Below are 25,302 nucleotides of genomic sequence, written 5' to 3' on the forward strand. Positions count from 1 at the left end.
GACGGAAAATTCAGTCAGCATTCTTGTTCCTGACTGCCAGTCACCCCTCCTAAAAGATGTGTTTTTACAAGGTTCTCCACGAGCCATACATCCTTCCCACCCTTATTGTTCCATTGGAATGGGGCAATGGAAGGTTTATGACATCTCTCAGTGTGCAGCCCGACCAACAGTTTAAAAAAAAGCAATAAGATATACGACTGCAGCAAAAGCTGAAGCTATGAATGGAAGGGACAGGGGGAAGGAAACAGCAGATATTGGACACCGAGCAGCTGGATGTAAAAATGAGTCATGGAGGGGGCGAGTGCAAAAAAAAGGGGCAGAGTGACAGGCAGACAAACAGATGGAAAAAGAAAGTGAGAGAGTAAGATAATTGTTTGGAAAGAGAGTCAAAGCTTTGCGTCTGGCACTCATTTGGCCTGGGACACAATAAACCAAACTCCATGGGAACACCAATTTACATAGCACGAGGACACCGTGCTGAGACTGCAGGTGGATGTAACACAAACTGTTGGCTGCGTTTAATTAGTTCAGACTGATAGCCAGGCAAGTAAGGCTAATGGTCAGTGCACTGTCACAGGGAAATGCAGGGGTCAAAGATAATAGGAACTGCAGATGCTGCAGGATCCAAGATAACAAAGCGTGAAGCTGGATGTACACAGCAGGCCAAGCAGCACCTTAGGAACACAAAAGCAGACGTTTCAGGCCTACACCCTTCATCAGAAAAGGGGGATGGGGAGAGGGTTCTGAAATAAATAGGGAGAGAGGGGGAGGCAGATCGAAGATGGACAGAGGAGAAGATAGGTGGAGAGGAGACAGGCAAGTTAAAGGGTCGGGGATAGAGCCAGTACAGGTGAGTGTAGGTGGGGAAATAAGGATGGGATACGTCGGTCCGGGGAGGACAGAGAGGTCAAGGGGATGGGATGAGGTTAGTAGGTAGGAGGAGGGGATAGGAGTGAGGAAGAACAGGTTAGGGAGGTGAGGACGAACTGGGCTGGTTTTGGGATGTAGTGGGGGGGACGGGAGATTTTGAAGCTTGTGAAAACCACATGGGAAACCTGCAGCCCAATGGCGACAAAGTGGAATATGATTTTAGTTCCTGCAACCTTCGGGTGGCAGCATTGTGGCACTGCAGGAGGTGCAGGATGAACATGTTATCTAAGGAATGGGAGGGAGAGTTGAAATGGTTCGTGACTGGGTGGTGCAGTTATTTATCGCAAACCGAGCGTTGTTGTTCTGCAAAGCGGTCCCCAAGCCTCCGCTTGGTTTCGCCAATGTAGAGGAAGCCACACAGGGTACAGCGGATGCAGTATACTACTGCATTGGCAGATGTGCAGGTGAACATCTGCTTGATGTGGAAAGCCTTCTTAGTGCCTGGGATGGGGGTGAGGGAGGTGGTGTGGGGGCAAGTGTAGCACTTCCTGCGGTTGCAGGGGCAAGTGCCGGGTGTGGTGGGGATGGAGGGGAGTGTGGAGCAGACAAGGAAGTCACGGAGAGAGTGGTCCTTCCGGAAAGCAGCCTTCCTGCGCATCAAGCAGATGTTCACCTGCACATCTGCCAATGTGGTATACAGCATGCGCTGTCCCCATTGTGGCTTCCTCTACATCGGGGGAACCAAGCGGAGGCTTGGGACCACTTTGCAGAACACCTACGCTCGGTTCGCAATAAATAACTGCACCTCCCAGTCGCAAACCATTTCCACTCCCCCTCCCATTACTTAGACGACATGTCCATCCTGGGCCTCCTGCAGTTCCACAACAAATGCCACCCGAAGGTTGCAGGAACAGCAACTCATATTCTGCTTGGGAACCCTGCAGCCTAATGGTATCAATGTGGATTTCGCAAGCTTCAAAATCTCCCCTCCCCCCAGTGCATCCCAAAACCACCCCAGCTCATCCCCGCCTCCCTAACCTGTTCTTTCTCTCACCTATCCCCTCCTCCCACCTCAAGCCCCACCCCCATTTCCTACTACGAACCTAATCCCGCCCCCTTGACCTGCCCGTCATCCCTGACTGACCTATCCCCTCCATACCTCCCCTCCTACACTCACCTTTACTGGCTCCATCCCCGCCTCTTTAACTTGTCTGTCTCCTTTCCACCTATCTTCTCCTCTATCCATCTTCAGTCCACCTCTCCCTCTCTCCCTATTTATTTCGAAACCCTCTCCCGCTCCCCCACTTCTGATGAAGGGTCTAGGCCCGAAACATCAGCTTTTGTGCTCCTAAGATGCTGCTTGGCCTGCTGTGTTCATCCAGCTCCACACTTTGTTACCTTAAATGCAGGGGTCAACTTTTTTTTCATTGAGGAAAAGGCAGAGAGTGATTTATGTACAAATTTGTCTTGTCGACAAAGAGTAAGATACTGTTTATGAATATATACTTGGCTTTTAGCCAGATCCCATTCCAAGTTTGGATTTCTTGCTTCCCAGTCCTGACAAACGCAAGACGACAAGAACGAACTTCATATCTCTTCAGAGAGATGCAGAATTTGAAACAAAAAAAGTGCTCTCCAAGTGAGCAGACTGTCTCTGAAATGTGTGAAGCTGGATGAACACAGCAGGCCAAGCAGCATCTCAGGAGCACAAAAGCTGACGTTTTGGGCCTAGACCCTTCATCAGAGAGCTTCACACTTTGTTATCTTGGATTCTCCAGCATCTGCAGTTCCCATTATCTCTCTCTCTCTGAAATGTCACTGTTTTAACTAGGCCTCTAAACAAATTTGCATATAGCTAATTCACCACAAGTAACAATAGGGCAACAACCGGATAATCTGATTTCAATGACAATTGACTAAAGGCAAATAACAGTCAAGAAATCCTCCACTCTTCTTCAAAATAATGGCATGAGATTTTCGATATCAGAGGTGGTTTAGGATACTCTGTTCCTATGTCAGACTTAGCAAATTGAGAAGCGCTTATAGTCATTAAATTATAAATGCATAAACAACCTAAGGAACAGCTACAAATCCAAAGAATGTTTTTCCACCAAGCTGCCACTGAGCTAGATCTTGCAGCGCCCCTGTTGATGGCAAACTACCAGAGTTTGCTATCAGTGTTCCTCCATAATCAAGTACAACAGCCAGGTACGTGCAAACTAGCATGCAAATGCTAAACTTGATGTTTGTCCCTCAGGACTCAAACACAACGCTGCATTGTGCAGCCCAACATTGTTAGAAATCAGTGAGAATTTCAACGTTCCTACTCTGACAATGTTATTCCCAACCCTGAAATGGTTACACCTTTGAACAGACGTTTAAATAGATATCTAATCACCACCAGGTTGACACAGATTCAGAGCCTATCCCCATGTTATACTTGCAGAATTAATGATTAATTAATTATTCAGCCAATTCTACAATGTACTTTATCTCTTACATTTACCACGTGGATGTCCTAGTCACTGTTCAAAGTTTGTTTTTCTTTTACAATGACTTTACTTTGTTGCTTTCAGTTTCCTGTATGTCTATTTGATGATCTGGTTGGTTTCTTGGCAAACTGAAAGATATGACTGCAGCTCCACAATGGGAATGAACCACAAAATCCCTGCAGTGCAGAAGTAGGCCATTCAACCCATCACGTCCACATCCACCCTCTGAACAGCATCCCACCCACCTATCTCTGCATTTTCCTCATGGATAATCCACATTGCCTCATCAGCCCTGGACACTTATGGGTAATTTATCATGACCAATCCACCTAATCTGCACGTTTTTGGACTGTGGAAGGAAACCCACACAGACACTGGAAGAATGTCTGCGTTGAGTTTGCACAGTCACCCGAGGGTAGAATCGAACCCTGTTCCCTGGCGCTGTGTGGCAGCACTGCTAACCACTGAGCCACCGTGCTGCCCATACTCCCAGTAAGGACACTGCACATCCCACTGCACCAACGACAGAGGTGACATTCTTGTCAGAGCGCTCCTGCAGTGTAATCAAGGACAACCTTGCTTCGCTACTCCTGATTTATGATTCCACCAATCTTGTCCTTTCACCTTTTGAAAGCAGACTGACAGTAAACTCCAGAACTTCTATCATTTTGTCCCTTCCTTTTAAAGATAATCATAGAGTGCCAAGCGTCCCCAAAAACATTCCAGTAAAAGCAAAGCCAGTGGAAAAATACAAACAATGACAGTCATCCCACAAACATAGGAAGCAGTCATTTCAAATTACACCAATAAACATTTACTGATTTCATTAATATGATCGAACTGACTGATAATCCAAACACCACCCTTAGGGTAGTGAAGGAGGGTCTAGGCCCGAAACATCAGCTTTCCTGCTCGGCCTCCTGTGTTCATCCAGCTCTACTCCTTATTATCTGACTACCCTCAGGGATATTCCTTTAAAAAAATACCATAGAGCGAGATCAACTTTGGAAGATTTTGTTATAAAACATGTGGTATGTGAAAAGGTGGGGCATTCAGACATCAGACAACAGAAAAATCTTCCAGATGGCAAACTTTTGTGACTAAGGAAGTTAAAATCGTTCAGCAACTCAATCTAAAACAAAGCCACTCAGCACCATATAGGTAGTGTGTGTCCATGCAGAAAAAGTGAAATGCTTATCAACACAGTGCTCACATCTGCCTGAAATTCGGCTATTAAAATTCATAATGGCCATTCTTCCCCTTCACAAAAAGCATCTGTTTACAAAATAAAAGGAAACATAAAAATGCATCCTGAATAAAACCAAGTTATAAAGGTAGAATCAAATCAGTTTGAAATTCATAAAAGATTTCATTATTAACTGATGGGAGATGAGGTACTCTGCCAAAGACCCATTTAGAGAATCGTAGAGTAGAAAATTGAGTATTTTACATGGTGGGTAAACTCCCTTCAGTCACATTGTGTCCCTACTAGTTATCAAATACCCACCAATTCTAATCTCACCTTCCAGCACTTGTCCAATGACCATGTATGCTATGGCATTTCAATAACTCATCTAAATGGTTGTTAAATGTCTTTAGGGTTCCCACCTCTACCACCCTTTTAGACAAGGAGTTACAGATACCCTCAACTCTCAGGGTGACAAAGAATTTACCTAAAATCCCATCGAGACCTCCTGCTGTTTACCTAATAATTGGGCCCTTAGTTACTAGCCCCACTGAAGGGAAAATGTTTCCTTCTATTCACCCGGTCTTATGTCTCTCAGAATGTTACACACCTCAATCAGATATCCCCTCAGCCTTATTTGCTCCAAAAGGAAAGTAATCCCAGTCTATTCAGTCTTTCTTCATGGCAGAATCACTCCAATCATGGCAACAATCCTGGCAAATCTCTTCTGCATCTTCTCCAGTGCATCATATTCTTCCTACAGAGTAGCATCCCAAACTGACACACAGTTCTCCAGCTGTTGTCTAACCCTATGGTATTCACAGACACCTCATCTTGACTAATAAAAGGTAAGTATCCCATATGCTTTCTTAAATCAGAAACTGAACTGAACTCACCATAAAAATACAGAAGCTACAAGAGCAGGTCAGAAGCTGGGAATATTGCAGTGAGTAACCCACGTCTGGACTTCTCAAAGCCTGTCCACCATCTACAGGTTAGGAGTGTGATGGAATACACCCCACTTGCTTGGATGAGTGCAGTCCCAGCAACACTCAAGAAGCTTGACACCATCCAGGACACATCCCTTGATTGGCACTACATCTACACCCATCCACTCCTTCCACCAACATCTACAAGATGCACCGAAGAAAGATCTTTACGCCAGCACCTTCCAAACACAGCTCTTCTCATTTATAAGGCCAAGGGCAGCAGGTACATGGAACACCACCACTTACAAGGTCCCCTCTAAGCCACTCAACATCCCAACTTGGAAAAGTATCACTACTTCACTGTTGCTGGGTCAAAACCTTGAATTCCTTCCCCTAGACAGGTCTACCCTACAGCATACGGACTGCAGCAGCTCACCACCATCTTTTCAAGAGCAATTAGGAATGGGCAATAAAAGTCAGCACAGCTAGTGACACCATGTCCCACGAGTGCATTTAAAACATCTCTAGCTGTCCTGCTGCCTTCCAGCATTGATGGACAAACACAGAAACGGTTCCTCCAATCTTCTTTAACCCCTAAGATCCTGCTATTCATTGTGTAATCCCTTGCCTCACTGGGTATATATTTAGACACAGTTACCCAACAGGAACAATGAATGGACAGCAGCTTAAGAAACGCTGATTTTAAGAAAAAAGGTAATGATGCAACGTAGCCAGATAATTCTTGAGTTAAAATTACCAGACTTGAGTCTTTCAGTAGTCTCTGCTGCGAGGGAGGTGGCTACATGGATCGAGTTTGGGTTGCCTAACAAAAGGACTTAGTTTTGCAATCAGCCTACGATTAACTTGGCAAGAAATCAGCTCTGGTGCTGAGCAATTTAACCTCAATCCATTGTGAAAGGGCACACTAAACGACAGAAGCAAGCAGCCAGATGAGAGATTGTGACAACACAGCTACACCTCTGAACACGCACTGCACCAATTCGCATCTGTCGAAAATAAATAAAATATACGCCATCACAGTAAAGCTTCCATAATGCACTGCTCTGCAACAAAGGTGGGACAATATTAAAAAAGACACACTTCTTCACATCGGCGCCGCCTCTTGCTCCCCAGAGGAGCTCGAACAGTTCATCCACTTCACCAACACCTTCCACCCCAACCTTCAGTCCACCTGGGCCATCTCCAGAACATCCCTCACCTTCCTGGACCTCTCAGTCTCCATCTCAGGCAACCAGCTTGTAACTGATGTCCATTTCAAGCCCACCGACTCCCACAGCTACCTAGAATACAACTCCTCCCACCCACCCTCCTGCAAAAAATCCATCCCCTATTCCCAATTTCTCTGCCTCTGCCGCATCTGTTCCCATGATGAGGCATTCCACTCCCACACATCCCAGATGTCTGCGTTCTTCAAGGACCGCAACTTTCCCCCCACAGTGGTCGAGAACGCCCTTGACCGCGTCTCCCGCATTTCCCGCAACACATCCCTCACACCCCGCCCCCGCCACAACTGCCCAAAGAGGATCCCCCTCGTTCTCACACACCACCCCACCAACCTCCGGATACAACGCATCATCCTCCGACACTTCCGCCATCTACAATCCGACCCCACCACCCAAGACATTTTTCCATCCCCACCCTTGTCTGCTTTCCGGAGAGACCACTCTCTCCGTGACTCCCTTGTTCGCTCCACACTGCCCTCCAACCCCACCACACCCGGCACCTTCCCCTGCAACCGCAGGAAATGCTACACTTGCCCCCACACCTCCTCCCTCACGCCTATCCCAGGCCCCAAGATGACTTTCCATATTAAGCAGATATTCACCTGCACGTCTGCCAATGTGGTATACTGCATCCATTGTACCCGGTGTGGCTTCCTCTACATTGGGGAAACCAAGCGGAGGCTTGGGGGCCGCTTTGCAGAACACCTCCGCTCGGTTCGCAATAAACAACTGCACCTCCCAGTCGCAAACCATTTCCACTCCCCCTCCCATTCTTTAGATGACATGTCCATCATGGGCCTCCTGCACTGCCACAATGATGCCACCCGAAGGTTGCAGGAACAGCAACTCATATTCCGCTTGGGAACCCTGAGGCCCAATGGTATCAATGTGGACTTCACCAGCTTCAAAATCTCCCCTTCCCCCACCACATCCCAAAACCAGCCCAGTTCGTCCCCTCCCCCCACCGCACCATACAACCAGCCCAGCTCTTACCCTCCACCCAGTGCATCCCAACAACCAGTCCAACCTGTCTCTGCCTCCCTGACCTGTTCTTCCTCTCACCCATCCCTTCCTCCCACCCCAAGCCGCACCTCCATCTCCTACTTACTAACCTCATCCCAACTCCTTGACCTGTCCGTCTTCCCTGGACTGACCTATCCCCTCCCTACCTCCCCACCTATACTCTCCTCTCCACCTATCTTCTTTTCTCTCCATCTTCGGTCCGCCTCCCCCTCTCTCCCTATTTATTCCAGAACCCTCACCCCATCCCCCTCTCTGATGAAGGGTCTAGGCCCGAAACGTCAGCTTTTGTGCTCCTGAGATGCTGCTGGGCCTGCTGTGTTCATCCAGCCTCACATTTTATTATCTTGGATTCTCCAGCATCTGCAGTTCCCATTATCACTTCTTCACATCAGTTTCAATCATGAGATGTTGTCTAACTGGCATGAAATAGGTCAGGCTTGCTGATCTGAACTAAAACAAAAGACCAGATTTGGTCTCCCTGCTATAGGAAGGATGTTGTGAAACTTGAAAGGGTTCAGAAAAGATTCAGAAGGATGTTGCCAGGGTTGGAGCGTTTAAGCTATGGGGAGAGGCTGAATAGACTGAGGCTTTATTACCTGGAGCAGAGGCTGAGGGGTGATCTTATAGAGGTCTGTACAATCATGAGGGGCATTGATACCGTAAATAGACTAGGTCTTTTTCTGATGGTGGAACAAGTCCAAATCTAGAGGGCAGAGGTGTAAGGTGAGAGGGCAAAGATATAAAAGGGACTTAAGGGGCAACCTTTTCATGCAGTAGTGTTGTGTGGATGGAATGAGCTGCCAGAGGAAGTGGTGGAGGCTGGTACAATTACAACATTTAAAAGGCATCAGCATGGACACATGAATAAGAAGGGTTTAGAGGAATATGGGCCAAATGCTGGCAAATGGGGCTAGATTAACAAAGGATATCTGTTTGGTGGAATGAGTTAGAGCGAAAGAAAGAGTCTGTTTTTGTTCTCTGTATCTCGATATTCACGAAACAAACATTCCATCTAATCAATATTAAAAATAGTCACAGGAATTATTTCCCCTGTTCAATATGCAAAACTAAAACACACTACGGTTAGCAATTTGTCTAAAGAGTACCTCAAGTATTATCCGAGAAAAGAGTTTGTAAACTGCAACTGAGGTCATCTTCTATTTTGTTAACTGTTTTGTGTACCTTTACTCAAACCAATGCAACTCAGCAGGATCATCACAAATCAAAACGAAAACACTGGGGATGCTGAAAATCTGAAACAATAATTGAAATTGCTGGAGAAACAGAAAGAGAAATAGCAGCAGGTCTGGCAGGTTCTGAGAAGAGAAAGCAGAGCTATCATTTCAAGTTTGATGACACTTTATCAAATTTTCTGAGATCAAAAGGTCTAATGAAGAAAGTTATTGGACTTGAAATATTAGCTCAGTTCCTCTCTCCACAGACCTGAAGAGTTTCTCCAGCAATTTGTTTCAGGAACACCCATCTTTGTGTATCCAGCCAGAAGGATGCTCAGATCAGTGCCAACTGCACTCCAGCTAGGAGCTCATTCTTCAGGAAGGTCCATTGTGTGGTAAATAAAAGCCAATTTTAGAAATGAAGTGCAAAATATTCTTCCATACCCAGAAACGTTCTCAGAATATTGAATGGCTTAGCTCTCACCCACCACGACGACCACCACTAAGTTATTCGTGCTACTTTTCATCTATTAGCCACGATCAAGTAACCCATATAGTTTCAATTACTTAATTATGTGGAAAACCCAGTGTGAGCAATGCAATAGCTTCATTTATGAATTCATATTTCACTAATTTCAATCAGGTTCTACTCATTTCTTAGCAATTAAAAGTTGTGCATTGTAGAGCAGCAGTTAGGTTAAGCCTTTTAACAATTAACTGGGATACTTAAAAACATTCCTCTGTTTAAAGCTGTTAGCATCAGATTTCAATGTCAATGTCTGTCACCTGCTCAACGTTTGCAAATAGACAAATCTCAAAACAAATATGCATTTAACTTCCCTTAGATAACCTGTTTGTCCTTCAATCCAAAGTACTTAAGCTTCCAGAAAAGAGCGAACAATATTTCAGTAGCCAGTGTTAGCTCTGCATTCTGCCACAGTGCTGTTCATGTGCCCGTCTTACTCTGAAATTGCTAATGTGCCACTTTTCTAGCAATAACCAATGGTAACAGTGGCAGATCAAACTCCCGCTCCCTTGATGATGCAGCACATCAATTTGTAAAGGATGCTAAACAATTGCAGCCAACAAATAAAATGAAAAGGCGGTACAATATTGGAATGAAGACAATTACAATGAAGGTAGGGTAACTGGCAGATCATCATAATAGTAAAAATAGAAATTGCTGGAAAAATTTAGTAAGTCTGGCAACTGAGGACAGTTTGAGGAAGTGTCACTCGACTGGAAATGTTAACTCTGCTTTCTCCCCGCAGATGCTGCCAGACCTGCTGAGCCTTTCAGGCAATTTCTATTTTTGTCTCCGATTTACAGCATCTGCAGTTCTTCTGGTTTTTATGTAGATTGTCGTAAAATGGTCCAGTACAACCACGCGTCAAACTAAGGCAATCATCTAGGAATGGAAACATGGCAGCAAGAGATTGAATGAACTACCAATGTGACGACATCAGTAGTGGAAGTGAAAAGTCAAGATCTATTGATATACATCCACATGGATTTTCATCTATGTATGTTGCAGTGTCTCAAATCTTCATTTATATCCCTCATTATTTTAAGCAATTTCATCAATTTGTACAGGTAACTATTCCAAAACTGAAGCAGTAAATAATATCCATGTAATTTAATTTAGCCAATTTGACCATGACTATTATTAATTTTATGCTCAATCATCTTGAAGCTGTGCTGGAGCACAGTATTACATAGAAATACAAACAGTCCATTAAGCCTGCTCCACCATTCAACATGATCACGGCTAATCATTACCTCAGTGATGTACGACCATGCTCTCCCCATGTCTTTACAGTGTAGATCTGGAGGAACACAGCAGGTCAGGCAGCAGAGGAGCAGGAAATGTTGACTCTCCTGCACCGGCGGTGCTGCCTGACCTGCTGTGTTCCTCCAGCTCCACACTGTATTGACTCTGACTCCAGCATCTGCAGTTCTTGCTCTCTCTTTGATGTCTTTCGTGTCTAGAAACGTATCCATTTCTTTCATAAGTGTATTCAAAGACTTGAGCTTCAGTGCCTTACGTGGTAGTGAATTCCAAAGGTTCACCATCATCTGAGCAAAGCAAGTTTCTCTCATCTCAGTCTCTCTAGACAGGTTAGAATTTTAGATGCTTCAAATCAGATTTCCTCCCATTCTTCTAAACGCCAGTGAATACAGACCTACTTGACTCAATCTCTCCTCATGACTTTCCTGGCATCCCAGAAACCAGTCTGGTGAACCTTCACTATCCTCTCTGGCAAGTGCATCTTCTGTTAGTTAAGGAGACAAAAAACTGCACATAATAGTCCAGGTATGATCTCATCATTGCCTTTTGCAATTGCTACAAGGCTACCTTGCTCCTGTACACAAACTCCCTTGTTATGAAGGCCAACACCACTTGCTTTTCTCACTCCTTGTTGTACCTGCATACTTGCTTCCAGTAACATATGTCCAAAAAAATGTTAGGTCCGTTTCTACATCAACATCCTCTAATCCCTCACCATACAAATAATGCAGTGTGGAGCTGGAGGACTCTCCCATCCTGAAATGTCAACTTTCCTGCTCCTCTGATGCTGTCTGACCTGCTGTTTCTCCAGCTCCATACTGTAATGTCTCCAACTCCAGCATGTGCAGTTCTTGCTATCTCTGAGCCATTAAACCAATACTATGCCATTTTAATTGTCCTTCTGAAGTGGATAGGGTCACGCTTGTCCACATTCTACCACATCTGGCATACATTTGTGCACTTATTCAACGTATCACCTTGAAGCTTTTTACATCATCCACGCTACACACAACGCCACCTATTTTTAAGGTCAAACTTGTAAATATTATATTCAAATCCTTCATCCAAACTGTTGATGTATATTGTGAATAGCCGTGACCCAGGCATTGATCCCTGCGGTACCCACTTGGCATCACCTTCCAATCTGGTTCCTGTCCACTAACCAATTCTCAATCCATGCCTGTACATTACCTCCAATCTTACAAGCTTTAAATTTTGACACTAACCTCTTAGGTGGGACATACAAACCCTGAAGACCCAAATACAACTTGTGCACGAGTTCCTCTTTGTCCAGTTACCTTCTCAAAAACACTCCCATAGGTTTTTCAAAATATGGATGAATCCAAATTGACTGTGTAATACCATAGTTCTTTCCAAGTATCCTATTGTCTGATCCTTCATAATAGATTCTAAAATTTTCTTCACTTACTGATATTAGACTAACTGGTCTGTAATTGCCTGGTTTCTACATCCTCCTTCTTATTTTGAAAAAGGGAGCCTGGTTCCCACTGCCCTCCAAGCATCTGGGACGGTCTACAAAAATCCAAAGACAGAACATCCACTTTCTCCTTCAGTACCCTAGTATGGAGATGATTAGGCTCTAACATTTATTAGCTTTCAAAGCCATGATTTTCTCTAGAATTTTACTTTAACTAATTTCTTTCAATTTCTTGAATCCCTATAAGTTTTACCAAATGTACTTGGGTCTTCCACCTTGAGAAGAAAACTAAAATGGCTGCTTGGTTGCATTATAATTTCCTGCTTGTATTATACCAAAAGAGGTAGGAACAAATGTAGATCATTCATCCCATTAAGTTTCCACACCATTCAATGAAACCACTGCTGATAACGATAATCCTCAAGTCCACTTGCCAGCCTTATTCTCTTAATCCTTGGTCCCCTTTCTGATTAAAATTTTGTCTATACCAAGCCTGAATATGCTTAACAACCCTTGACAGCCTCCTTTTGATAAAGAATTTCATTGAGTGAACACCTTTAGTAGGCATTCCTCTTCATCCGTTTGAAATGGGTGACCACTTACTTGTTTATTTCCTCTGGCTCTAGGCTCTCCCACATGAAGAGACAACTTCTCCCATTCTATCCTGTCAAGCCCCTACAGGCTCTTGCAAGTTTCTTTTAAACTCCAAATGAGAAACTTCAAGCACTGTGGATATACCTAGACCCCAATGAATGCACTGTTCAAGGAAGCTGCTCACCCTCACTTGTAACTACAGTATGCATTTTCCAAGGTGAATCCCTACATTTTATGAAAAAGAAGAAAAGGAGGCACTTAGGAATGGGAAGCAAACATATTTGCATCAAGGGTCTCCTCCTTACACATGGTAAACAGAGCAGTGGACGAAATTCCAGCAGAGCTCAGGCGGAATAAAAAATATAGAAGATATGCTATCTGCATCCTCAAGCTGTAGGGCATTAAACTTGATGGATTGATATTGTTCTCCAGGGCGATCTAATGTTCGTCACCCAGATCTTGTTCTAAGTAAGTTGCAGCATAGCCCTTTTTTAAATTAATTCATGAAAGGTGGGAACTGCTGGCTGGGAAAGCATTCATTGCCCATCAAAACCGAAACAACTGCAGATGCTGTAAATCAGGAAAATAAAATCAGAAGTTGCTGGAAAAGCTCAGCATGTCTGGCAGCACCTGTGAAGAAAAAAAATTAGAGTTAATGTTTCGGGTTCGGTGACCCTTCCTTAGAACTGTTCTAAGGAAGGGTCACCAGACCAAAAGCGTTAACTCTGATTTTTTTTTCCTTCATCAATACCACCAAACCTGGGAAGCTTCAAGTAGCATACTCCTGCTCCTGTGTACTCAGCTCTACGTCACTCGCAAATTCAACTCATTTTCAGATGTAGGTCCATTCCTGTTTAAAAAAAAACACACACACAGCATACTTGAGCTCCCAAATAATTTACTTACTAACCCAACTTCTGCAAAAGAAAAACAAGGGTTCCCTACTCACTTTCAAACCCAGTAGGATAAAACCCAGAAGAGTGCAAGATGCTGTCAGGCTCCTTACCCAACATTCAAAGTCCACTTCCCACACTGGCTTAGTGGGTGGCTTCAGTGCTGCCTCACAACGCCAGGGACCCAGGTTCAATTCCACTCTCGGGCAACTGTCTGTGTGGAATTTGCACATTCTCTCTATGTCTGCATGGGTTCCCTCCCACAGTCCAAAGATATGCAGGCTAGGTGGATTGGCCATGTTCAATTGCCTGTAGTGTTCGGGGATGTGTAGATTATATGGGTTATAGTGGGGTATGGGTCTGGGTGGGACGCTTTGTGGGTCAGTGTGGACTTGTTGGGTCAAAGGGCCTGTATCCACACTGTAGGGATTCGATGATGATGACCCTACCACTCCCAAAATGGCTAAGAGCTTTTTTGCATTAAACTGATGAAGAAGAAGAAATGAAATGAGTTGGCAGTTCCAACAGGGTTGCAGAAGGGCTTGTCTGTACTGACAGGTCCCTTTGTTACATTTCTCTGGAAGAAAATCTGATTACATGACACATTTGTGTATGACTGTAAATTGCTGCCTTCAATACCAGGCTTTAACAAAAATCAACAAGCCTGTCACCAAAAGAGGTCAGTAACACACAAGGTTACTTGAGCTATCAAGAGCCCTCCGATTCATAACTCAGAATTATAACCAGATAATCAAAATATTGTGTTTACAATGCATATATCAATATTAGTACACAATCTCCCTAAAAAGGTGAGCAAAAATAAAAGAAAACATCCATTGTGAGGCAATTTACGTTATAAAATTACAGATTTCCATTACAAATATTGTGCAGGGAACATTGGAGAAAAACTTCTAGTGTGATTCTGTTCCAAGATTTTAAAAGAAAATTCCATTCTATTTTAACAGTCCCATGCTGCCTAAGATGGAGTGCAAAGTCTCATACATGGTGTTGTATCTTAAGCACTTGTGCAATTGCTTTTTGTGCTTGGAAAACTGCTGATCTGAAACAGACTGGAAAGAGGAGGGTTTTCTGCAAATTCCCGACAGTGCGCCATTACAATGGCAATGATAGATGTTCTCTTTTCAGCATCCTACATCAAAAAGAACAGCCACATAAAATCTCCCTTCCTTGACTGTCTCTAAGTAGCAGTTAGATATGTCGAAATGTCAATTGTGTATCTCATGACATCAGCACCAAAGAATTTTATACGTGATCCCAAGATTCTGCTTTAAACTAATTAATTACAAGAATGCAGCATTGGAATAAACCTAGAGCTCTCAATATTGATTGCAGCACCTAACTTGCAGTTTGAAACTGGAGAAGCATAAACAAAACATCTAACAGACCCTTACCTCATTACTTGGAGATTTGATTTGAAATTGATAGCACAGGCAAACAGAGCCCAAATATTACATGACAGAAACAACATTTGATTTTGAAATTACTGTGTACACGTACTTGAAACTCTTGAATGCAGTAAACAGCATTAGATTCACTCCTGTTCTGGTGGACTTAACTGTGCTAGCAACCTTGGATAGCTTAGTAAAGCAACTCTGAAAACATGATGCAATAACCATTTATAACAAGATATTTACCATATTGGGCAGTGTAATGATAAAGATTCAAGGACACTCAACTGAATGCTGTGCTGAGGAAAGGATGCACATCCATGAAACAGGAATGGGTGTCATGACAGTGGAATAAAATAAAATGGGATATTCTGTTCTTCCCAAAGAACAGCATCAGACTACAGCAATTGCTGTCCTACCCTTTCCCTTCCCATCATCACCCAGTCATGGGCCTGCAACATCTCCAGATCTCCATATCTATCTACAGAACGCTCACCTTCCTAAACCGCTCACCTTCCTAAACCGCTCACCTTCCAGCGTGCTGCTGCCTCCCAAATTTGTGCCCATTTTTTGTTAGATCTCCACGTTTGTGTTCCTCAAATCAAGTATCTGTGACAGTACGGAACCAGCTTCCCAGGCACAGTTTATATCCTTTTATGGCAGTGGAAAAGGTAAATAATTCATTTTGTCTGCAACTTTCAACAAGGATGAGCCATCCCATTCACCACCATCACTTCTTCACTCTCATCCAGCTGACAGGGGCTACACAAAAGTGGGTTCCATTTCACAGCTATCTCGTATCAATGCATTGGCTTTTCCTACATCACATTCAGCATTATTTGTTATCTTCAGGGATCCAACCCGATCCCAACTACATGCTGTCTTTCGTCAACTCTACCTCAAAACAGTTTCTAGCTGTATGCTGATCAGACATAGCTCCGCTTTGCTAACACCTCTTTCAAGCCTTCCATTGTCAGGCTGCTTGTCCAACATCCAGCCCTTAAGCAGAAATTTCCTCGATGGATTGGAAAGACTGAAGCCTTGGTCTTCAGTTCCCAAGCTGTTCCTGAGCAAACAACTTCATCTCTCTACTTGGCACAGTGAATTGGGCCGTTCACAAACTTGATCTCATTTCTGATCACCCAAAAAAAAAAAGAAGCAAAAAAAAAAGGTGCCAACCATGTCAAGAACGTCCAACAGGCCCAGATGGAGATCATATGCAGACAGTGGAAGGAGAGTGAGTGTGAAAACCCACCCACTAACATCCTCAAAGGCTTGTGGCAAGGTATGTGGATCTAACATAAAAGGATCTTCATTCACCACAGGAGCAATAACCCCGGAAAGGAAGTAAGTCACCAGTATAAGAAACTCATCTCTGGGTCAAATATGAACTCCTGGTCCTGTTTCTGCAACTAACATTTCTAACTCTGCCTATATCCCCCTCCTTCATCTTGCTGACTTCCAAGCCTAAACTCATTTACACGTTAGCCCACACCCAAGCCCTTGTTAGCTAGAGAATTGACTATTCCATGTGCTCCGCTGCAAAAATTATGTTCATCCAAAATTCTGTTGCCTATATTCTAACCTGCACCAAATCCTAATTATTTGTTACTGCCATCCTCACTGCATTTATCTTCATTCTTATGTTCATACCCTCTCGTTGTGCCCTCATCCCCTTAATAATCTGCATTAGTCAAGTTCCTTGTAATTATCTATTTTTGAAATATCCAATTTTAATCAATCATTCTACCATTGGTGACCATACCTTCAGCCAACAAGGCCTTCATTTTGGAATTCCCTTCCTAACTGCCATTAAAAATGTTCCTGAAAATCTCAATTTTTACTGTGCTTTTCATTACCTTGCCCAATGCCACACAAGTGGGGTATCAAGTTCTGTTTACTTCTTCTCCATTAAGCACGTTGAAACTTCCTATTGAATCAAATGTGCTCTCTTTGTTTCCCAAGTTCTACTATCATCAAATTTACAAACAGCTGAGACAATTTTGACTTACTCAAGTGGAGCAGTGCAAAAGGCTGATATCTAAAGCATCTGCTGACAAGTTCACCACTGTTCCTTCTCCTCTAATGTATCTCAAGGCTATCAAAGTTTTATGAAACCTTTATCATAAACAAGAACATAGCTTATAAGGCAAACTTACAAGCTGGCTTTATGTACTTTACCAGAGTGGTACTTAGCTGTATTTACCTAGGTACTAGACAATCAGACTCAGAAGTTAAACAGAGAACCCATGACACTTTACTCCTTCTCCAACAAGGTATTATGTCCTACTGCATAATAGTATCTTCATTAAGCAATACATAAATTCTGGAAAATGATTTAACTGATTTATTGGGCAGGTAAAATGAAGCGTGGTTGCTACACTTTACTAAAAAGTTACTGATAAATGCAAGACCAGTGAAAGTAGCCACAGCTTGGTTACAGACAGGACAATGTATAAATGTGTACCTCTGGCAAACTTGTGAAAATAGTTGGAGAAGAATAACCAGAGCAATACATCCTAACAAGCCGAAAGGACCATTTCCATGTACCTTGTGAACAAGAATTACTGAACCACTTTTCCAGTCTTTCTCTCCACCGATGACACGCATTCTGTTTATCTTCTGTTTATGTGTATGGAAGGGGCTGTTTAAAAGGGGATTTGAACACTAACAATTTGTACTTCAGTGGATCATAATGGTTTATCTGTAGCCAGAGTCTATTTTATGTAATAATTGTAATTTATATACAGTTCTCTGGTCTGCACACGATGTTAACATGGATCTAAAAATCAGGCAAACTGGAGAAAATCTGCATGGTTTTAAAAAAACTAATTAATTTTTGTGAAGACTCTGGGAATAGTGAGGCTTTATTTCCAGCAGGCCACACCACTGAGGTGTAACACAAAGAGGATGTCCAATCTGCCTGCTCTTTTATGTACCAGGTGACCACTGTGCACTTGAAGGGTAATTAAATAATTCAGTTTAAGCTCTTTTACCCAACTTTTCACCCAAAAACTGAGTGGTGTGCAATGCCATCGTTGCATCCGATCCCAGTCGCGTGACAGGCAAACAAAATTAAACTGCAGCTAAAGACTATGTAAAAGTACCGAAGCTGCTGAAACAGAGTGGAACTACACACAGCATTAGTCGGAACCAACGTGTGCAAAGACTCATGTCTATTCTACCTTGCGAGGTGACACATTTAGTACAGTACACACAGAATCTCTAATCAAAGCTCAATGGATAGAATTTTACATCAGCCACGGTCAGCTTCACGACTGAGGGTCAGAGCCAATCTGCTTTGAAATATCTAATGATTCGCAACTCGCTGGAAACCTTCCAGGTTTCGATTAATTTCTTGTGAATCCAGAGCAGCTGACAGATTAGATATCACAGCCATTCGTCAGCTGTGGGATTCCCAGCCCCTTGGGCCTCTACATGAGAAGACTCAATGCTAGTGGTAACACAGAATGGCCTACACGCTATAAAAATCACTGTTTCAAATTCGCCATCATTACCTGCTCCCCAAAAACACACCACTGATCATCGTCTTAATCAGCACCCAGATCGAAGCCACCTATTCGAGGGCCTTCTGAAAGGAAAATGCCAAAATGCCATTGTTTTGCGCAACTTTCTCACTTTTTATACCCAATCTGATCAGACTTCTGTCCCTGCTGAATGTGATTGAGATCAGACTGAACCATTCCAGCTCATCCTTCTTAATCTTCCTGCAACCTTTAATATGATTAACCACACCGATGAGCCAAGTGCGAGCATCTGTTCACCCGTTATCTTTGTGCCTGCTGACTTTCAACGCCTAAAGGAAGGAGGTTGTGAAACTAGAAAGGGTTCAGAAAAGATTTACGAGGATGTTGCCAGGGTTGGAGCTATAGGGAGCGGCTGAATAGGCTGGGGCTATTTTCCCTGGAGCGTCAGAGGCTGAGGAGTGACCTTATAAAAGTTTACAAAATCAGGACAGGCATGCATAGGGTAAATAGCCAAGGTCTTTTCCCCGGGGTAGTGGAGTCCAAAACTAGTTGGTCTAGGCTTAAGGTGAGAGGGAAAAGATTTTGAAGTAAGGGACCCAAGAGGTGACTTTTTCATGCAGAGGGTAGTGCGTGGATGGAATGAGCTGCCAGAGGAAGTGGTGGAGGCTGGTACAATTACAACATTGTAAAAGCATCTGGATGGGTACACGAATAGGAAGGGTTTAGAGGGATATGGGCCAAGTGGCAGTAGATTTATTGAGGATATCTGGTCAGCATGGACCAGTTGGACCAAAGAGTCTGTTTCTGTGCTGGAAATCTCCATGACTTGCTGGTACCCCAAACGTTTCCAGTTCTCATTTTAAATTCCTCCATGGTCAATTTCTATAATCTCCTCCAGAATTATTACCATCGAGTTATGTGCCCTTCAACTCTGGTCCCCCACTGCAGCTTTCATTTCCTTTTGTTCCAGCACAAGATGCTACACCTTGAGATGATTGGACAAACCCTGGGAGGTTCCTCCACTTCTTAAAATCTGATTCAACCAAACTTTCAGAGAGCCTGTTCAAGTTTCTTCTCAATCTCATATTATGCCGTTGTGAAGTACCTTGGAATGTTTAGCTATGTTAAAAAGAAAAGGTGCTATATAAACACAACACAGTGTAGAGCTGCAAGGACACAGCAGTTCAGGCAGCAGAGGAGTAGGAAAGTCAATGTTTTGGGTTGGGATGCTTTATCAGAAGAATCATAGAATCCCTACACTGTGGAAACAGGCCCTTTGGCCCAACAAATCAACAGTGACCCTCACAGAATCCCACCCAGACCTATCTCCTTATAACCCACCAAATCTACACATCCCTCAACACTACAGGCAATTGAGAATGGCCAATCCACTTCTTTGGACTGTGGGAGGCTACTGCAGCACCCAGAAGAAACCCACGTAGGCAATGTGCAAACTCCACAGTGACAGTCACCTGAGGGTGGAATTGAACCCAGGTCCCTGGCACTGTGAGGCAGCACTGCTAACCACTGAGCCACCGTGCCGCTCCAAGAAGAAGTTTTTAGTATCTTCGAGTTATATAAATACAAGTTGCTATAGTAGGAGGACCCTTTTGGGTGATGCCACTAGGTAATGCAGTATCCCATTTGAATTCCATTCATTTCAAATGAGAGTTTTGCACCATCTGGCAAGCCTGAAGCTTATCCAAAACTATCCAATGTCAGCACAGGACATGGCATGACCCACATCAGGGCCGATGATCCCACGGTTAAAGGGCTGGTCGGCTGGCAGAATGTTTTCACCCACATTGAATTGACTTAGAGTGGTGAGGTTCCCCTGCACGATGCCCAGCAATCCAACAGCAGTGCTGGCAGCATGGAAAAGCCCACAGTTGACCACATGGTACAACAGGCATAGATTTGTAATTGCATTCAGTCAATGCTGGCACCTGCGCCTCGATCTCTTAATTAGTAACAGCGGCAATAGAAATTTAAACTGTAAATATCTTCTTAATCAAGATAAGCATCCAAAAGAAGAGCTTGCAGATCTCTCTTATTGATAGGCAACAAAACTGCAACATAATGGTATCTTCCAGTTGAAAGGGCCAGCCCTACTCTGCTGGTATTTTCCATCCATTTTAAATAAGACTCATGACCGTAGGATTAAATTCAATCTCATTGTGGCAGCAGTAACTATTAACTGGGACATTCTCATTTTGCAGAGAAAAGTATAACCCCAAGTGATTTAAAGTAATATCACGCTAAAAAGGACTAGCGATCTTAATATTATCAGTTTACCATTAGAAGACATCTCTTCCATTAAAATAAATCTGAGGAAAAAAGCCCTTTTGCTTCCATGCTTTCTCAATACCAATCTGTGACTCTTACGCTACACCTCCGACTGTTAAAACACAGCTCAGTATCCTATTCGTGACCGCAAATTCTGGTAGACATCATTTGTTTTGCTGCCTTAACCCAACATTCTACTTCACATCACGTATTTCCACATTTTACAGAGGATACTATGAAAACAAAAAAAAGACAAACTGAGTCTACTGCATTTTGTTTTAAACAATAGAAAAAGGATAGCAGCATTCCCACATTCAGTATTGTTTCAGAACAGCTTGGGGCATTTTGACATTTTACACGTTTGACCCTTTGATTTGGGCGTCTTCAGCTCAAGAGATAAGCAATTTCAGAAAGGATTATGTACCTTGTTCAGCAAGTACTCAGACCCAAGAGCACTGGCAAAGCTGAGGACCAGATGCCACTGACAAATATTTTTCTTTAGGGAAGATACAAATGAAAAATAATAGAGGCACCTCCCGAATAGTCAATAGACAGAACCCTAGCAGAACTGGAATGCTCACAAGTTATTCCTTCTCGTGCAAGTGTTAATAAGCCTAAAAATAACTGTACGCTAAAATTCAATTCAGAAAACAATTAGCTAGTCAGTCTTTAAAATTTAAAAAATAAATTTGCTCTTGTCACAACATCATAACTTTGATTCCTAAACCTCAATGACCTAGATGTGCATACAATGGATTCCCTCAAGGATAATGGGAACTGCAGATGCTGGAGATTCCAAGATAATAAAATGTGAGGCTGGACGAACACAGCAGGCCAAGCAGCATCTCAGGGGCACTTGTGCTCCTGAGATGCTGCTTGGCCTGCTGTGTTCGTCCAGCCTCACATTTTATTATCTTGGATTCCCTCAAGGGATGGTTTGTCTTTTTCGCCTATCGAAAAATATTTGGCAGGGCAGAGGTTACAGCTCCCTGGATCTAGAATAGCAACGTGTGTGGAAGAAAACTGTAAGATGAAAGAGAGTCGGGAAGAGTTGGGCGAAACGTGACCACTTTAATTGAAACGATCTGGAACAAGAACATGACACAAGAACATAAGAAATAGGAGCAGAGGTAGGCCATCTGGCCCCTCGAGCCTGCTCCACCATTCAATAAAAATCATGGCTGGTCTTTTTCGGGGACACAGTTCCACTTACCCTCCCGCTCACTATAACCTTTAATTTCTTTGCTGTCCAAAAATCTACCTTCGCCTCAGCTGCTTCACTGGGCAGGGAACTCCACCGATTCACAACCCTTTGGGTTTGAGGCTATATGCCTCTTAGTTCAAGTGAGATAAAGTGAGATTAGCCCTTAAAAGTTGTGCTGCTTTCTCCTTTGAACTAACACGTCCACAGGTAATTAGTCTTCATGCAGGGGTGAAAGCAGAGCATCTACATTTCTTGAGTGATTAAGGGTCATTAAGAGTCTATAGAAACAATTTCAGGCTGTGTTCACGGAACTTCGCTTTCTCTTGATTATAAAAATAATGGAGAGGGTTAAAAAAAAGTGCAGTGGGCCGGAAGAAGGTGGGAGGTGACAAAACAAAATTCCCAGGGATATCTCCAAGCCTGACTGAAGGCCCTAATTTACTCTATACTGAGGAAATTGGGAAAATCCCCTCTGATCCAGGGTTGCACTGTAGTCAAGCAAGGAGTACCAATTCATGGCAGTACAGAATGCATCCAAAACGAGGCCACATTGCTAACCATTATATCTCCTGGCAAATAAAAAGGTATGCTCATCAAATTTTACACCAAACATTCCAAAGTTTCGATTAGCCCAAATAAATGTCCGAATTCAATCCAATGGCTTGATGAATTGGGTACCTTAAGGGCAATCTACATTTAGAAAGGAGGTGTTTATTACTTCTTTTCAGCAGGAATTCCACTAAGTTAATTTTACCTCCCTGCTGGAGAGTCTAATGTAATGGAAAATGACAACTTTCAGGAAGTGGCGAGCCACCCCTGCAATCATTCAAGAGTTATTACTTCAGATAATGAGTCACACCGCTCATGCTCTCCACTGACTGTATTCCAGGGACTTTGAACCTGATCTTACAGAGTTTTTATTGAGGCTACTTCTTCCCACCACCAGCGCTGGTAGGGCCAAATGTCAATACCTCCCTCAGTTTCCTGGACCTCTCTGTCTCCATCTCAGGCAACCACCGAGAAACCAATATCCATTTCAAGCCCACCAACTCCCACAGCTACCTAGAATACACCTCCTCCCCCCCACCTTCCTGCAAAAGTTCCATCCTCTATTCCCAATTCTTTCGCCTCCACCACATCGGCCCCCAGGATGAGGCATTCCACTCCAATACATCTCAGCTGTCCTCGTTTGTCAAGGACCGCAACATCCCCCCCGCAGTGGTCGGCTGTATCTCCTGCAACTCATCCCTCGCACCCCGTCCCCACAATAACCACCAAATGAGAATCCTCTTCATCCTCACGTACCACCCCACCAACCTCCGGATTCAGCGCATCATCCTCCGACAATTCCGCCATCTGCAATCCGACCCCACCGCCAGACAATTTTATCTCCCCACCCTTGTCTGCTTTCGGGAGGGACCACTCTCTCCATGACTCCCTTATCTGCTCCAAACTCCCCTCCAACCCCACACACCCGGCACCTTCCCCTGCAACCTCAGGAAGTGCTACATTTGCCCCCACACCTCCTCCCTCACCCCCATCCCAGGCCCCAAGAAGACTTTCCACATCAAGCAGATGTTCACCTGCACATCTGCCAATATGATATATTGCATCTGCTGTGGCTTCCTCTACATTGGGGAAACCAAGCGGAGGCTTGGGGATCTCTTTGCAGAAAACCTATGCTCGGTTCGCAATGAACAATTACACCTCCCAGTTGCAAACCATTTCAACTCCCCCTCCCATTCCTCAGACAACATGTCCATCCTGGACCTCCTGCAGTGCCACAACGATGCCACCCATAGGTTGCAGGACCAGCAAATCATATTCCACTTGGGAGCCCTGCAGCCCGTTGGTATCAACGTGGATTTCACAAGCTTCAAAATCCCCCCACCCCCTATGGCATCCCAAAACCAGCCTAGCTTGCCCCCACCTCCCTAACCTGATCTTCCTCCCACCTATCCCCTCCTCCCACCTCAAGCCCCACCACCATTTCGTACCTTCTAACCTCACCCCACCCCCTTAACCTGTCCGTTCTCCCTGGACTGACCTATCCCTTCCCTATCTCCCCACCTACACTCTCCTCTACTGGCTCCATCCCCGCCTCTTTAACTTGTCTGTCTCCTCTCCACTTATCTTCTCCTCTGATGCTGCTTGGCCTGCTGTGGTCATCCAGCTCTACACTTTGTTATCTTGGAATTGTGTTTCTTTTTTTCTCTATCACAAGTTTAGTCAGTTTCTCATGGCACTGTATTCATTAAATCAAATAATCTCCAGGTGATGCAGACAATATAAGTGAAAACAAGTTGGCTGCAAAATAGACATTTCTGCATGACAGGGGGAGGACAATATTGAAAAGGCACCAAGAAGATTATATAATTGCTGTTTGATACATTTAAATGGATGGCTTGCAAACCTAGAAATTAATATCAGCGAAAGGAGAGAGTGGTGTCAGGGCCAGGGTTCAAGGAAGCTGGTTAGTGGCTAAAGATTAGTGGATACTGGTGAACAATGGGTTTCAATGACCTTTACAACAACGGATTTTATAAATTTGCTATTTTTAAAAAAAAGTAGAAACAGGCATAAAGCACTTCGACACAGAGCGACAAAAAAATCGAATTTGTCTCAAGCAGCTTTTTAAAAGAAATGGTGACACCTCCTATCACATCCAACATTTACTCATGATTCTTTTATGCTCCAATCCTTCTTTGCTGCCTAGCAACACTCTCGTTGTGATTCCTTTCCAGCTTAAGGAAATCTGTTTGCTTTGACATCAGGCTATAGTAACGAGCAGGAAATGTCAATTGTAGCCTTTTGTAACAACAACAGGTTTGTGAAGATCAGGTGACCACATTCCTCTGCTGCACCTGTTGTGTGTAAATGCCAACACCTATTTACCTTTCCTTAGAATAAGGTAAGCCAGCTCGATGAAACCACTGAAAAGATTTGTATCCGCCCAGTTTCAGTGAAGGTCAGTCTTCAACGTGGGCTACTAGGAAAAAAAAAGTGCAAAATATTATGCCAACAGTCTCAGCAGTGCCTCTAGTTCTCTGCCCAAAGACAGGACCGACTCAAAGTGCCAAGGCCTAGAACATGTGCAGTGCAATGTGGTGACCAGCTGAACAGGAAATCGAACTCCACGTTGGTCAGCCAAGCCAACTGAACAAAACAACCAAACCCCCTTGCCAACAGAGTCCACACAAATATACACATTAGGAGAAGCAGGCCATTCATCCCAGGGGGGTTTGCTGCACCATTCAATAAAAGTCATAACCAATCTTATTG

The 25,302-nt window shown here is 43.8% G+C and overlaps 1 protein-coding gene across 1 annotated transcript in view; it reads right to left on the reverse strand.

The window, feature by feature from the left end:
* cracr2b (calcium release activated channel regulator 2B) overlaps positions 1–25,302 on the reverse strand; it is a 154,106-nt gene that overhangs the window by 114,638 nt on the left and 14,166 nt on the right. Inside the window, exon 2 of the mRNA XM_048546141.2 lies at positions 24,916–25,009. The gene's annotated coding sequence lies outside the window, so the exon portion shown is untranslated. The remainder of the gene's footprint in view (positions 1–24,915; positions 25,010–25,302) is intronic.

Source organism: Stegostoma tigrinum, chromosome 17 (assembly GCF_030684315.1).
Source record: "Stegostoma tigrinum isolate sSteTig4 chromosome 17, sSteTig4.hap1, whole genome shotgun sequence".
Lineage (NCBI taxonomy): Eukaryota > Metazoa > Chordata > Chondrichthyes > Orectolobiformes > Stegostomatidae > Stegostoma > Stegostoma tigrinum.